Here is a 16,272-nt window from a genome sequence, read left to right as displayed (position 1 = left end):
GCCATTCCTCTAGATGCCAACAACATGTTTCTTGTTTCTACCTGAGACCTCATCAGAATAGCCTTTATGGTTCATATTTTTACCTACATTCTGTTCACAACCACTTCGGTATTCTTTAAGAAGCCTGAGACTTTCTCTACAGATCTCCTTTCTCTCTGAACTCTCACAAGAATTGCCCTTAACAGTCTGTTAGGCTGGGTGCAGAGGCTCACACCTGTAATCCTACCACTTTGGGAGGACAAGGCAGGAGGATCACATGAGGCCAGGAGTTCAAGACCAGCCTGAACAACATAGCAACACTTTGTCTCTACAAAAAACTGAAAAATTAGCCAGGTGTGGTGATGTACACCTGTAGTCCCAGCTACTCCAGAGGCTGAGCCAGGAGGATTGCTTGAGCATGGGAGTCAGAGGTTGTAGTGAGTTGTGATCTCACCATTGCACTTCAGCCTCACAACGAGGAAACAAACAAGCAAAAGTCTGTTCACAGCAATGCAGGCTTTTTCTAGCCTGCACTTCAAAACTCTTCCCATTATCCAGTTCCAAAGCTGTCTCCACATTTGTAGGTATTTGTTATAGCAGCACTTCCACTTCTTGGTACCAAGTTTCTTAGTCCATTTGGGGTGCTATAACAAAATACCACGGACTGGGTGGCTTATAAACAACAGAAATGTATTTCGCATAGTTCTGGAGCTGGGAACACTGGGAAGGCTATAATCAGGGCACCAGCATGTCCCGCTTCTGGTGAGGGTGCATTTCCTTCTTTATAGGTGGTTGTCATTTCATTATGTTCTCACAGGGCAGAAGGAGAATGGCAGCTCTCTTGGGCCTCTTTTTTCTTTCTCTCTCTCTTTTATATTCAATTTCTTCTTCACAGAATCTTGGACCTCTTTTATAAGGGCACTAATCCCATTCATCCCACCCCATAACCTAATCATCTCTGAAAGCCCCACCTTTTAATACCATCACTGTGGGGGTTAGAATTTCAACATATGAATTTTGAGGGAATGCAAACATTCAGACCATAGCACTAGGGGGAGGGGGCCAGGCTCCAGGGTCTATGCTGCCTCATAATTCCTACCCTGAGAACCACTTCACACCTATTTTGTTTGGCAGAATCCAGATAGTGGATGCCTCATGGGGTGGCCAAGGAAATGGCCACCAACAGGTCTTCCTATTCAGGCTGCACACCTGCAACTCCCATGGTGGGCTGCTGGGCAACGTCCACCAAATTGCCACTGTGCTCACCCTTCAGTGCAGAGATTCCATTTCTAGAGTTCACTTTGTACGTGTGCAATGTGAGGTCTCTATAAGTTCCTTCACTGCAGCCTTGTTATGACAGTTAAAGATTGGAAATAGGCCAGGTGGGGTTGCTTATGCCTGTAATCCTAGCACTCTGAGAGGCCAAGGTGGGAGGACTGGTTGAAGTCAGTAGTTCAAGACCAGCTTAAGCAACAGTGAGACCCTGTCTCTATTAAAAATATAAAAATGAGGCCAGCGAGGTGGCTCACGCCTGTAATCCTAGCACTCTGGGAGGCCGATGCGAGCGGACTGCTCAAGGTCAGGAGTTCAAAACCAGCCTGAGCAAGAGCGAGACCCCGTCCCTCCTAAAAATAGAAAGAAATTAATTGGTCAACTAAAAATATATAGAAAAAATTAGCCGGGCATGGTGGCGCATGCCTGTAGTTCCAGCTACCCAGGAGGCTGAGGCAGTAGGATCGCTTGAGCCCAGGAGTTTGAGGTTGCTGTGAGCTAGGCTGACGCCATGGCACTCACTCTAGCCTGGGCAACAAAGTGAGACTCTGTCTCAAAAAAAAAAAACACACACATATATAAATTAGCCAGTCATGGTGGTGCATGCCTGTAGTCCCACCTGTTTAGGAGGCTGAAGTAAGAGGATCGCTTGGACCCAGGAGTCTGAGGTTGTAGTGAACTACGATGATGCCACTGCACTCTACCCAGGGTGATAGAGTAAGACTCTCTATATAAAAAAAAAGACTGAAAAAAACCTTCATGACCATCAACAAAAGAAATGATTATGGGCCGGGCGCTGTGGCTCACGCCTGTAATCCTAGCTCTTGGGAGGCCGAGGCGGGCGGATTGCTCAAGGTCAGGAGTTCGAAACCAGCCTGAGCAAGAGCGAGACCCCGTCTCTACTATAAATAGAAAGAAATTAATTGGCCAACTGATATATATATAAAAAATTAGCCGGGCATGGTGGCGCATGCCTGTAGTCCCAGCTACCCGGGAGGCTGAGGCAGAAGGATCACTCGAGCCCAGGAGTTTGAGGTTGCTGTGAGCTAGGCTGACGCCACGGCACTCACTCTAGCCTGGGCAACAAAGCGAGACTCTGTCTCAAAAAAAAAAAAAAAAAAAAAAAAAAAAAAAAAAAAAAAAAAAAAAAAAGAAATGATTATGTAAACTACCAAGGGATGACCTTATGTGTTAGAAAGAATGAGGACATCTCTGTACTGAAGGGAAATTCTTTCCAAGGTATGTTGTAACAGGAAAAGCCCTTGTGGAGAAGAGAGTTCAGACTGCACCATACTCAGAAAGCGAGAAGGTCAGCTGCTTCTGAGGAGGGACCTGAGACTTTGGGGTTGGGTGGAGCAGGGAGACTTTTTTATATACTTGGACCATGGGAATGTGTCAAAAAACCAATTTTTTCACTTTTAAAATGATGGTGTATCCATATAATACCAGAAGTCCTTTATAGAATTAATTGGAAAGGACTCCAAAATAAAATTTTTGTTGAGAAAAAATACAACTTATAAGACTTTTATATTATTAATATCTATGTGAAAAATAACAACAACAAAAAACCAAAGTAGAATAATTTTTAAACATGTCCTTGCATCCACCTGAATCTCTGGAAGATTGCCAGTTACTGCCAGCCACATGCTTTCCCTGGTGACAGGGCCCAGGCATCCGGACAGGGCTGGGAAGGAAAGTTTTTAATGAATGTTCTCTGGTACCTTTGTACTCATCCTTCTCCACACACACACTTTTTTCCTTTAAACTAAAACCTGGGAAAAATACAGAGAGAAACTTGCTAAATATAAATTGTGTCTTTAAATGTCAACTCTCAGGAGTACAAGTGAAATTCAACAGTCTTCCATATATCTACAACTATTATTTTGTGAGTATGTAAATCCTATTTGACTAGAAAAGGTTGGAAGCACGATGCACGATGCTGCGCTATGTTGTTGAGAACGCAGGAAAATGGGTCCTCAAACACACCTGGGAGGACTGCACGTTTATACACGATACTTGGGAGCATGTAACAAAAGCAAACTCTGAGATCCAGTAATTCACATTTGCAGGAAATTTTCCTAAGGAAATAATCAGAGATAAATGCAAAGACATATGTAAAAGGACATATAACACATTATTCCATGGAGGTTTCTTCTCTTCTTTATGCTTTTCCCTAGTGTCTGAAGATTTGTTTTGAGCATGAGTCATTTTTAGTGCATTATTAAAAATGGTGACCACCCTGAACAAGAGCGAGCCCCATCTCTACAAAAATTAGAGAAATTAGCCAGGTGTGGTGCCACATGCCTATAGTCCCAGCTACTCAGGAGGCTGAGACAAAAGGATTGCTTGAGCCCAGGAGTTTGAGGTTGCTGTGAGCCATGGCGATGCCACAGCACTCTAGCCCAGATGACATAGCAAAACCCTGTCTCAAAAAAAAAAAAAAAAAAAAAAAAAAAATCGAAACAAAGTACTCATGTACCACCACTAAGACTTAAAAATTGTTGACATATAGTGATCTTAGATTTTCTTTGGCAGGGCATGGGTGTCACAAGTGGGACTGTTGTCTCTGAGCTTCTTCTGCTCCCAGTCCCTCCCCTGTCCTCCACTCTGGACATGGTGTTTAATATTTAGAGCATGCCTTTTACACTTCAACAACATCTGAATACAGCTAGAAAAGATACCACAATAACATTTTAAAAACTGTTTTGTTTGTTTTGAAATGTTAAACTTGCGTTACACTCACCATCATGGTTAAGATTACTTCATGTCAATACATGTAAGTCTGGTTCGTTGATGTAAACAAATGTGTTCGATTTCAAAGTGTGCAGTTGATTTTACCCATTCTCTATTAATAATGTTTAGGTTTCTTCCAGTATTTTGCTATTAGAAACAATAGTTCAATGAACTCTCTTGTCTACCTGCCCTGTCTACCTGTCCATATATAAAAGCATCTCTAGTATATATATGTAGGAGAATTATTATACTAGACCACCAGGAACACATCCTCATCAATATTAAATATTTCCACATCATTCTTCAAGTGCAGTACCAAGTACAGTCCCAACAGCAGCACACTGGTACCCCTGTCTCCAAACACCTTTGCCAACACTGGGTGTTGTCACGTGTCTCAGACTCCGGCGATGCCCTGGGTGTGCAGCAGCCATAGCATAATAACCCCTCTTTCTCTGATGAGTATCGCTTCATGGGTTTATTGGAGAACTGGGTTTCATCTTGTTTGAGATGCTCATTTACTTTCCTTGTCTATATTTCTATTGCCATTTTTTTAAATTGGCTTATAGTTTTAAATAGTGGATATATTTCACTATTATTACAGACAGGATAACATTATTTCAATTTTAAAGTTAAATATAATCTAAATGTGTTTCAATCATTCATGGTGGTATAAGTAATCAGTAAAATTGGTAATGGGATCAGTATCAAGAAAGTATTTAATAAATTGATAAAAGAGCTCTGAAATCAGAAATGTGATTTTGGAACAAATAGACTGATATAGAAGAGAAGAAAAAGTACAGAAACAAAATTTTGTCAACAGAAGTTTAATTTACAAGAAAGAACAAAACAAGGAAAGAGAAAGATGATTTTTATCCAGTGTGCCTGATATAAATTATTGACTATTTAGAAATATAAGTAGAGTCTTATTCTTAATCATAATTAACATAAAAACATTAGAGAACCAAAAGATTTTTAAAAAAGGTCTGTCAGGGAATAAAAATAAAGAAACCATATGAAAAAAATGACTGGCAGGTGTTTTACATAAAAATTATAAATACAGCAATGAAACAGCATGAATGAAATTAAAAGATAAATGACAAGCTGAAAACAAATGTGCATCATTTATGAAAGGCAAAGGGTATACCCAGAGCCCATGTAATGAAACTGGAAAAGCCTTCTAGCCCAAAAGAAAAAGAAAATGGACCAAGAAAGTAGGTATCTAAAAACATAAAAGAAAAAGATCACTTTCACTAATATATGAAAAATTCATATAAAGTACCATTATTGGCTGGGCGCGGTGGCTCACACCTGTAATCCTAGCACTCTGGCAGGCAGAGGTGGGCGGACTGCTCGAAGTCAGGAGTTTGAAAACAGCCTGAGCAAGAGCTAGACTCCATCTTTACTATAAATAGAAATTAATTGGCCAACTAATATACATAGAAAAAATTAGCCGGGCATGGTGGCACATGATTGTAGTCCCAGCTACTCGGGAGGCTGAGGCAGTAGGATTGCTTGAGCCCAGGGGTTTAAGGTTGCTGTGAGCTAGGTTGACGCCACGGCACTCACTCTAGCCTAGGCAACAAAGCGAGACTCTGTCTCAAAAAAAAAAAAAAAAAAAAACATGATCCTTTTGTAGTTCATAAGCGTGATGATTGGGTTTTCACGCGCATGCGTGAGATGTGCCTCCCTCAAACCTTGTTACGACATGGGCACATTACCCGTCTGACGTGAACTTCAGAAAAAAAAAAAAAAAAACAAATAAAAACAAATAAAAAACACCATTATATCAATCATCACTTTGATGAAGATTAAAAAAAAATCATGGGCGGGTATATACATATATAATGAGTGAGATGTGCACCATCTGGGGGATGGTCATTCTGGAGACTCAGACTTGTGGGGGGAGGGGGGAAATGGGCATTTATTGAAACCTTAATATCTGTACCCCCATAATATGCCGAAATAAAAAAAAAAAAAAAGAAAAAAAAAATCATGAAATTTCATCATAAAAATGTCATGCTGGAAACACTTTAAACACCACTTTAGCCTAAGAAGCCCAAATTCCCACAAACCAATCACAAGAAACTTCAGAAAGCTATAGTAACTAATGAGAAAATTTAAGGAGGTTGCTGGATACAAAGTAAATATACAGAGGTCAATTTTTTTCATTGTTTTTTGGAGACAGGGTCTTGCTCTGTAGCCCAGGCTGGAATGCAGTGGCATGATCATGGCTCACTGTAATACCCAACACTCTTGGGCTCTAGTGATCCTTCTGCCTCAGCCTCCTGAGTAGCTAGGACAACAAGCACATGACACCATACCTAGCTAATTAAAATAAATTGTTTTTTCTTTTAGAGACAAAGTCTGGCTGTATTGCCCAGACTGGTCTCGAACTCCTGGCCTCAAGTGATCCTCCTGCCTGGAAGATCAATTCCAAAGTGCTAAGATTATAGATGTAAGCCACCATGCTTGGCCTAATTGTATTTCTGTATACTAGTGACAAACAACAGGATGATGATGATATATATAGATATTTTAAAAAACATATCATTTACAATAGCATCAGAAATATAAAATTCTTTAAAAAATGTTTATAAAATATTTAACTGAGCTGAACAATGAAGGACTAAATAAATGGAAGAATTTAACATATTCCTGGACTGGAAGACTCCATATATTATCAAGACGTCAATTCATGCTACACTGATCTATGGATTCAATGCAGTCCTATACTAAACTCCAGGAGGCTAGTTTTTAGAAATGGATGAGCTGGTTCTAAGATTTATTTGCACATGCAAAACACTTAGAGTAGCCAAAAGAATTCTAAAAAACAACAATCAAGTCAGAGGACACATATTATCCCATTGCAAAACTTGCTATAAATTTATAGTGGTATGGCATAAAGGATCAAAACATAAGTCAGTACAGGTATAGTCCAGATGTACACATGTATGTGAACAACTGATTTTCTATCTGGGTGACAAGGCAATTTGATCGGTGGAAAGAAAAATCTTTTCAGTGAATAATGCTGAAGGAACAAAATATCAACATAAAAAAAAATACGCCTACACCTCACATCATATACAAAATAATCACTTAAAATGAGGCAAAGATCTTAATGTAAAACCTACAATTGTAAAACTTACTAAAGGTGTAAACACAGGAGAAAAATCCTTGTGGCCTTGAAGTAAACAAAGATTTGTTAGGACACAAAAAGTACAAAACCATGAAACACTGATTGGACTTCATCAAAATTAAATTGAAGTCCACTAAATTGGACTTCATCAAAATTAAAGACGTCTAATCTCAAAAGACACTATTCAAACAATGAAAAGGCAAGTCATAGACTGGTAGAAAATATAAGACATATATCTGAGAAAGGACTTTTATCCAGAAATATGTATGTGTGTGTATATATGTGTGTGTGTGTGTATTTTATATACATATATATACATAAATATATTTTTAGAGTTCTTAAAACATAGTAAGACGATAAGCAACCTAATATATAAACAGGGAAAAGATTTGGACACTTCAAAAAACAAGATGTGTAAATGGCTCACAAGCACATGAAAAGATGTTCAACCTAATTAGTCAAGAGGGAAATACAAATTAAATGCACAATGAGACATCTACTTTTTTTTTTTTTTTTGCTATTTTTTTGAGACAGAGTCTCACTCTGTGCCCTGGGTAAAGTGCAGTAGCATTATCATAGCTCACTGCAACCGCAAACTCCTGTCCTCAAGTGATCCTCCTGTCTCAGCCTTCCAAGTAGCTTAGACTACAGGTGTGTGCCACCAAACCCAGATAATTTTTCTGTTTTTTGTAGAGATGGGCTTGATTTTGCTCAGGCTGGTCCTGAACTCCTGACTTCAAGTTATCCTCCTGCCTTGGCAACCCAGGATGATGAGATTATAGGCATGAGCCACTGTGCCAGGCCTGAAATATCTATTTTAATGACCAAAGTTTAAAATTTGGTATAGATGTGGAGTAACTGGAACTCTAATCTACTGCTGGTAGGAATGTAAGTGGTAAACTACTAAAGAAGGGAGTTAGCCATTTCTCATATAATCAATCGTATACTTAACCTATGACAATTTACTCCTAGGTAATTACCCAAGAGAAATGAAGACATATGTCCACCAAAAACTTATACATGCATATTCAAAGAAGTTTCATTCATAAGAGCCAAAAATGGAAGCGACCCAAGTATTCATCAACAGGTAAATGGGGGCTAGTGTGGCGGCTCATGCCTGTAATCCTAGCACTCTGGAAGGCTGAGGAGGGAGGTTGTTTGAGCTCAGGAGTTTGAGACCAGCCTAAGTAAGAGTTAGACTCCATCTCTACTAAAAATAGAAAGAAATTAGCTGGACAACTACAAATATATAGAAAAAATTAGCCAGGTATGGTGACGCATGCCTGTAGTCCCAGCTACCCAGGAAGCTGAGGCAGTAGGATCGCTTGAGCCCAGGAATTTGAGGTTTCCATGAGCTAGGCTGATGCCACACACGGCACTCTAGCCTGGGCAATCAAGTGAGACTCTGTCTAAAAAAAACCCAAAACAAAACAAGAAAACCAAAACAAATAAATAAACAAAAACCACAAGTAAATGAATAAACCAATTGTGATCAGTCATTTAATGGAATACTACTTGGCAATAAAAAGGAATGACCGGCCGGGCGTGGTGGCTCACGCCTGTAATCCTAGCACTTTGGGAGGCCGAGGCGGGCGGATTGCTCAAGGTCAGGAGTTCAAAACCAGCCTGAGCGAGACCCCGTCTCTACCAAAAATAGAAATAAATTAATTGACCAACTAAAAATATATACACAAAAAATTAGCCAGGCATGGTGGCGCATGCCTGTAGTCCCAGCTACTCGGGAGGCTGAGGCAGGAGGATCGCTGAGCCCCGGAGATTGAGGTTGCTGTGAGCCAGGCTGACGCCACGGCACTCACTCTAGCCTGGGCAACAACGTGAGACTCTGTCTCAAAAAAAAAAAAAAAGGAATGACGTATTCATGCATACAATATGAATGATGCTCCAATCACTGGGCTGTCTAAGAGAAGCTGGCACAAAAGACCATATGCTGTGTGATTCCATTTATATAAAATTCTAGAACAAGAAAAACTAATATCTGGGACTTGATTCATTTAAACAGCTTCTGCATAGCAGAAGAAACAAACAACAGAGTAAACAGACAACCTACAGGATGGGAGAAAATATTCACAAACTATACATCCAATAAAGGGCTAATATCTAGAATCTACAAAGGAGAAATCAGCAAGAAAAACCACAAACGACTCCACCAAAAAGTGGGCAAAAGACATGAATACAAGTTTTTCAAAAGAAGATAGGCCAAGAGACATATGAAGACATGCCTGACATCACTAATCATCAGGGAAATGCAAATTATAAACACAATGGGATATCACTTTACCCCTGTCAGAATGGCCATTATTAAAAAGTCAAAAAACCACAGATGCTGGTGTGAATGCAGAGAGAAAGAAATGCTTACACACTGCTGTTGGGACTGCAAATTAGTACAACCCCTATGGAAAACAGTATGGAGATTCCTCACAGAAATAAATGTAGACTTACTATTTCATCCAGCAGTCCCACTACAGGGTATCTACCCAAAGGAAAAGAAAGCATTTTATCAAAAAGATACCCGTACTTGAATGTTTGTTGCAGAGCAATTCTTAATCACAAAGATGTGGAATCAACCTAAGTGCCCATCAATTCATGAGTGGATTAACAAAATGTGGTGTGTGTGTGTGTACACATGGAGTACTACTCAGCCATAAAAAGAGATGAATTAATGTTTTTTGTAGCAACTTGGATGGAGCTAGAGACCATTATACTAAGTAAAATATCTCAAGAATGAAAAAACAAATACCATGTATACTCTCCAATAATTGGGAGCCAATCAATGGGCACACATGGGCACAGACAGAAGTAAAAGTCATTGGAAATCAAGAAGGGAAGAGCAGGGGAGGAGGAGAAGGGTAAAAACCTACCTACCAGGTAAAACGAACACTACTCGAGTGATGGGCACAGTGAAAGCCTTGACTTAGCATTATAAAGGGTATCCATTAACAAAAACATTTGTACCCCCTTAATCTTTTGAACTAAAGAAAAAAGAAATGAAAAGCTAATCTATAGTGATAAAAAGGAACATGGCTTTACTGCAAAAAGATACATGGGAACTTTGGGTGATGGAGATGTCCCATATCTTGACTAGTGATGGTTGCATGGCTGTATATACTTACCAAAAACTCTCTAAACTTTACACTTAAAATAGGTGCATTACATGCAAATTATGGCTCAAAAAATTGATTTAGAAAAGTAAAAACGTAGGCTGGGCACAGTGGCTCATGCCAGTAATCCTAGCACTCTGGAAGGCTGAGGTGGGAGGATCGCTTGAGGTCAGGAGTTCAAGCACAGCCTGAACAAGAGCGAGACCCCTTCTTGGTGGCGCATGCCTGTAGTCCCAGCTACTCGGGAGGCTGAGGCAGGAGGATCACTTGAGCCCAGGAGTTTGAGGTTGCTGTGAGCTAGGCTGACACCACTGCACTCCAGCCCAGGTAACATGGTAAGACTCTGTCTCAAAAAAAAACCAAAAAAAACCCCCAAAAAACAAAAAAAAAACAAATAAAAATTAAAACATAGAAAAATAAAAATGCAGAAAGCAGTTTAAGTCATACTGGTGACTGTGCATGTGCGTACTGTCAAATATCGCTTCAGAGCCCTTATCCCAGTGACCAGAGCTGACATGACCCATGCAGGGCACATGACCATTGATGCGGCTCAACGTAACACACAACCCAGCATGGTACTCCTGCAAAATGTGTGACCTGAATGTCACCATGAGGCACACCTCACCTGAGGGAAGTCTATATCACAACCATTCTTCTACTCTTCAGAACATACCAGTGTCACTTCGACAGCATGACCAACGTGGAAGACGCGAGGAAGAAATGTCAGAGACAGGACAACATGCGAAGCAGTGATGCTGGGTGATCATCGTTTCAGTGTTAGATTTCCACAAGGCAATAATGGTATTGTGGTTATGTAAGACATTGTCCTTGAGTTTAGGAAATAATCCCCTTGGCGTGCATAAAGGAGCAAAAATGTCTGTTATCTAACTATCTAAGGATTCAGGGAAAACTAAAATAGGGCCGGGTTGCTGAGAAAGAGAAAGGAAGAGAGAGAATGAATGGGGAAAATGAAGTGAAGCGTATTTGGAAGTCTCTGTGCTATTCTTATGATCTTCCCCAACTTTGAAATTAGTTCCAAAGAAAAAGTTTAACATAAAAATAAATAAATAGAATACCTGAAAACTTCTAAATTTGGATCAAGGTTTTGGAACAGGGCTTCTTGCATGTACATATGAATTATCTGAGTATCTAGTAAAAATGCAAATTCTGACTCAGTCAGTGGGGTGGAGCCTGAGAAGCTGCATTTGAACCGGCCGCTACGTGTCGGGGTTGCTAGGAAGAGGTCAGTGTGGAACAGCCTGTCTTCCCACATTGTTCCACACAATGGAAAACAGCCTTCAGGAAGCTGCTGAACTCCTTATAGAGGCTTGTGGGAAACAACCTGATGTTGGTTTTCTTTTTTTTTTTGAGACAGAGTCTCACTCTGTTGCCCGGGCTAGCGTGCCGTGGCGTCAGCCTAGCTCACAGCAACCTCAAACTCCTAGGCTCAAGCGATCCTCCTGCCTCAGCCTCCCGAGTAGCTGGGACTACAAGCATGCGCCACCATGCCCAGCAATTATTTTTTCCATAATTTTTAGTTGGCCAATTAATTTCTTTCTATTTTTTTAGTAAAGACAGGGTCTCAATCTCCTGACCTCAAGTGATCCTCCCACTTCAGCCTCCCAGAGTGCTACAGGCATGAGCCAACACACCCAGCCATCCTGATGTTGGTTTTCTTAGTGGGGGAGAAAATGGTAGTTGCCACTGTTGACAAAATAGGAAAGAATCCAGCACTCAGACTGCACTGCAGGGAAGGGCGTGTGTGAGGTGGGCTGTATTGGGAGTAACTGGAAAAAACTGGGAGTATGTATTAATAAGAGATTTGGCTGTTTTTTCCTTTTCCCTTTGGTTGGGTGTTTCAGAATCTATACACATAAAACTTAAAATAGAAACAAAGCTTAGTGTGCAAAGATGGTCATGGCAGAATGGAAACAAATCCAATTCTGAGGGCCAGGTGAGTGAATAGACAATATTCCAATCACTGACAGAATCTGACACACCCACTTAGCAGGACACCTGGGGAACTTTTAGAATCATATGGAAAAATGCTTACACATTGGGCAGAAGCATAAAAGTAAGACAAAATTATCTACAGCCGGATCCTAGTGAGGCACACAAACAAAATGGCAGAGAAGAGTCCAGAAGGAAGTTCATGCGAACATTCAACATTCAGAGGTCTTCTCACATGATTGGGAATGAATGATATCCTTTCACTTTCTAAATCTTGCTTTTTTTTTTGAGTCAGAGTCTCACTCTTGCCCAGGCTAGAGTGCTGTGGCGTCAGCCTAGTTCACGGCAACCTCAAACTCCTGGGCTCAAGCAATTCTTCTGCCTCTGCCTCCCAAGTAGCTGGGACTACAGGCATGTGCCACCATGCCCGGCTAATTTTTTCTATGTATTTGTGGTTGGCCAATTAATTTCTTTCTAATTTTAGTAGAGACGGAGTCTTGCTCTTGCTCAGGCTGGTTTCGAACTCCTGACCTTGAGTAATCCACCCACCTTGGCCTCCCAGAGTGCTAGGATTACAGGCGTGAGCCACCAGCCCTGGCCTTCTAAATCTTGCTTATTTTTTTTTTTTTTTTTTTTGAGACAGAGTCTCGCTTTGTTGCCCAGGCTAGAGTGAGTGCCGTGGCGTCAGCCTAGCTCACAGCAACCTCAAACTCCTGGGCTCGAGTGATCCTTCTGCCTCAGCCTCCCGGGTAGCTGGGACTACAGGCATGCGCCACCATGCCCGGCTAATTTTTTTATATATATATCAGTTGGCCAATTAATTTCTTTCTATTTATAGTAGAAACGGGGTCTCGCTCTTGCTCAGGCTGGTTTAGAACTCCTGACCTTGAGCAATCCGCCCGCCTCGGCCTCCCAAGAGCTAGGATTACAGGCGTGAGCCACAGCGCCCGGCCTAAATCTTGCTTATTTTTAACATGAGAATGGATGGGGAAAACAGATAAATATGTCTATTTAAGATTAAATCTTCCAAGGAGACTTTTCTAATTCCTACTACTAAGTAGAACTAAAAGCCCTGGACATTGTACATAAAATAAATACTATAAGACTTTGAAAAGTGGACAGAGGGTGGCAGATCAGCTGGAGACCTTGGAAGCCAAGGAACAACACATGGTGAGTTCCCTGGTCTTTCTTTTTGCCTTATGTATCCCAGACTTGAAGCAAAAGGAGCCAGCAACCCAGAAATGCCAACAGGCACAGAAAGAAAAAAAAAAGCCCCAGCAAAAGCCTGCTCTCTCAGCCACAGGGCCAAGAAAGCAGGAGGCTGGCAAGACAGTAACTGCTCTACTCCAGTCAAACTCTATAGAAAAAACTGTGGCCCTCCTCACCAACACCAGCAGAGAATGAGTGGGAAGCTGAGATGTTCACCCACACCAGGCTGCAATGAGGTGCCTTAAGACCCCTGCTGCGGTGGTCTCAAAGAAAGCCAAGCAGGCAGCTGGAACTTCCATCCCTGCTGGCTGATGACAAGGCCCCCTGCCCACCATGGTACCAGCAGAAACAGTGTAAAGAGGGTGGGACTAATAAAAGCACTTGGAAAAAAATATAGCTCAAGACTTCCCAAATTTAGAAAAAGACACAACCCTAGAAATTTTAGAAGCTGAGCAAACCCCAAAAAGGTTAATCTAAAAAAATTCACACACATCGGACACACCGCATAATTTACCTTCTAAAAATTAAAGGCAAAAGAAGAAAAATTTTTTGAAGCAACCAGAGTAAAATAATACCTTTCTTAGAAGGGAAACTTTTGAATGATAGCAGATTTCTCACCAGAAAGCATGGAGGCCAGGGGTTAGTGACATAATATTTTTCAAGTGCTGAAAGAAAACTGTCAACTGTAAATCTTATATTTGGTGAAAATATCCTTTAGGAATGATGGAGAAATGAAGAAATTCTCAGATGAAGAAAAAATAAGTAAGTTTGTTACCGGTAGACCTATTTTAAAAGAATGGCTAAAGGAAATTCTTTAACAAAAGAAGGAAGCTTGGAACATAAGAAAGAAAATGGTAAACTAAAATATAAACAAATAAATAGGTTTTCCTTTTCCTTTTGAGTTTTCTAAATAATGTGTGATAGTTGAAGCACAAATTCTAACACTTTCTGATGGGTTTTAATGTATGTAGAGAAAATATTTAAGACAAACATAATTACAAAAGGGGAAGGGTGAGGGGATGTAAGTTTCTACACTTTACTCAAATCAATAAATTGACAATACCAGTGGGAATGATAAGTTATACATATATATTACAATACCTGGAATAACCACCAGAAGAGCTATACAAAGATATACATATACTCAACACACTAAGTAATCAAAATGGAATTTTACAAAATGTTCACGTAACCTACAGAAAAATAGGAAAAAGAAAACAGAGAAACAAACACAACCAGAAAAACAGACTTAAGCCCGAACTTGCCAATAATTACATTAAATATAAATGGTCTAAATAAATCAATTAAAACACAACAATCACCAGAGTGGATTAAAAAACATAATTCAAATATATGTTGTGACCAGGCACAGTGGCTCACTCCTGTAATCCTAGCACTCTGGGAGGCTGAAGTGGGAGGATCGCTTGAGGTCATGAGTTCGAGATCAGCTTGAACAAGAGCGAGACTCCATCTCTACTAAAGATAGAAAAAATTACAGTAGCTGTGCCTGTAGTCCCAGCTACTCGGAAGGCTGAGGTAGGAGGATCGCTTGAGCCCAGGAGTTTGAGGTTGCTGTGATACCACGGCACTCTAGCCCAAGTAACAGAGCAAGACTCTGTATAAAAAAAAAAAAAAAAAAAAAAAAATTAGTTGGATGTGGTGGTGCATGCCTGTAGTCTCAGATACTTGGGAGGCTTAGGCAGGAGGATCACTTGAGCCCAGGAGTTTGAGATTGCTGTGAGCTATGATGACACCACTGAACTCTAGCCCAGGTGACAGAGTAAGACGCTATCTCAAAAAAAAAAGGTAAAATAAACCCAAAGCATGTAGAATAAAGAAAATAATAAAGAGCAGATAGCAATAAAATTGAAAACAGAAAAATAATAGAGAAAAATCAATGAAACAATGAGCTAGTTCTTTGAAAAGATTAATATAGTTAAAAACCTCTAGCAAGACTGATAATGAAAAAGAGAGAAGACACAAATTTACAAATCAGGAATGAAATGGATATCACTACAGACTCTAGAGATACCAAAAGGATGACCAAGGATTATTAAAAATAACCCTACATGCATAAATTTGACAATTTATATGAAACGAACCAATTCTTCAAAAACCATATACTACCACAAGTCATCCACTATGAAATAGATAATATAACCATTAAGGAAGTTGAATTTATAATTAAAGTTACCTTCCACTCCACCTCTAGTCAAATATCCAAGTTTGTATGGTTTCACTAAAGAATTCTACCAAATGTCCAAAAAATTAACACCAATTCTACCTAATCTCTTTGAGAAAAGAAGAGGAGGGGACACATTCCAGTTCATTTTATAAAGCTAACATATTACCCTGATACCCAAACTGGAAAGAAAAAGAAAACCACAGACCAATATATCCCAAGAATATAGATACAGAAATCTGGAACAAAATAACAGGGAATAGAATTCAGCAATCAGCAATATGGAAAAAGAATTTTACACCATGACAAGAAGGGATTTGTTCCAGGGATGCAAGGCTGGTTGAATATTCAAAAATCAATCAATGTACTTTACCACATTAATAGGTTGAAGAAGAAAATTCACATGATATCAACTGAAGCAGAAAAATCTTTGCAAAATTCCACACCTATACATATTAAAAACTGTCAGAAATATAGAAACTGAGGAACTTCTTCAACTTCATATAAAAGAATGTACCAAAAAGCCTATAGCTAACATTTTGTTTGTTTGTTTTAGGCTAGTAAAGTGAAGCGGTGGGAGTGGAGAAGGAACAAAGGGATCTATAACTGGTTGTGACCGATTAGTTGTAAACACCACTGCACTCAGACCAGACCTAACATTACACTTAACACTGAAAGACTGAATGATACTT

At 40.0% G+C, this 16,272-nt stretch overlaps 1 protein-coding gene and 1 non-coding gene across 3 annotated transcripts in view; one reads left to right on the top strand and one right to left on the bottom strand.

The window, feature by feature from the left end:
* The window catches only part of ZNF496 (zinc finger protein 496), a 44,855-nt gene that overhangs the window by 14,124 nt on the left and 14,459 nt on the right, over positions 1-16,272 (bottom strand). The window lies entirely within an intron of this gene.
* On the top strand, positions 5,609-5,712 carry LOC142875348 (small nucleolar RNA U13). The gene has a single exon (XR_012922729.1). It is a non-coding gene; the product is annotated as a small nucleolar RNA U13 (small nucleolar RNA).

Source organism: Microcebus murinus, chromosome 13 (assembly GCF_040939455.1).
Source record: "Microcebus murinus isolate Inina chromosome 13, M.murinus_Inina_mat1.0, whole genome shotgun sequence".
Taxonomy (NCBI): Eukaryota; Metazoa; Chordata; class Mammalia; order Primates; family Cheirogaleidae; genus Microcebus; species Microcebus murinus.
Note: the sequence above shows the minus strand (reverse complement) of the source record. Positions and strands in the feature narration are given on the sequence as shown.